Source organism: Theobroma cacao, chromosome 5 (assembly GCF_053813885.1).
Source record: "Theobroma cacao isolate CCN51 chromosome 5, ASM5381388v1, whole genome shotgun sequence".
Classification (NCBI taxonomy): Eukaryota; Viridiplantae; Streptophyta; class Magnoliopsida; order Malvales; family Malvaceae; genus Theobroma; species Theobroma cacao.
The window spans coordinates 7440180-7440845 of NC_142643.1; the positions used below are offsets into that span (position 1 = coordinate 7440180).

General features: G+C 37.7%; 1 non-coding gene across 1 annotated transcript; it reads left to right on the plus strand.

Annotated features, from left to right (window-relative positions):
* The first annotated feature begins 272 nt into the window (after positions 1–272).
* LOC148762402 (small nucleolar RNA R71) lies at positions 273–379 on the plus strand. Its single transcript, XR_016026811.1, has one exon. It is a non-coding gene; the product is annotated as a small nucleolar RNA R71 (small nucleolar RNA).
* The last annotated feature ends 287 nt before the right edge of the window (positions 380–666 follow it).

Sequence of the window (666 nt, forward strand, 5' to 3'; positions counted from 1 at the left end):
GTGCGTCAAACTTGTTGGATAGTGCAACCACTTGTACAACTACTTGAGCAGTTAAGTTGCCAAGTGCATCAATTTCATAAGCTCCTACAGCATTTCTCGATCTCGACCTTTCTAAAGGCCATTGATAATTATTTGAAGCCATCTCTTCCAACAAATTATATGAATTTGCAGGATTCTTACTCATTAATGCCCCACTAGCAGCAACATCAATTGTGGTTTTTATTGACCCAATTAGCCCATTGTAGAATGTCCGAACTTGCAACCAATCAGGAATCCCATGATGTGGACATCTTCTTAATAGTTCTTTAAACCTCTCCTAGACTTCGTACAAGGACTCACCATCAAATTGTGTGAATGAGGTGATATCATTCTTATCTTTGCAGTCTTGGTAGGTGGAAAAAATTTTGGTAGAAACTTTTGAGCCAATTCCTCCCATGTAGTGATAGACCCATTGGGAAGTGAATTAAGCCAGCTCTTTGCTTTATCTCTCAAAGAAAACGGAAACAGTCTCAATCTAATAGCATCATTAGTTACTCCATTGTATTTAAAGGTATCGCAAATCTCCAGAAAATTTACTAAATGAGAATTAGGATCATCACTAGGTAACCCACCAAACTGGACTGAAGACCGAATCATCTGAATGTAAGCTGGTTTAATTTCAAAATT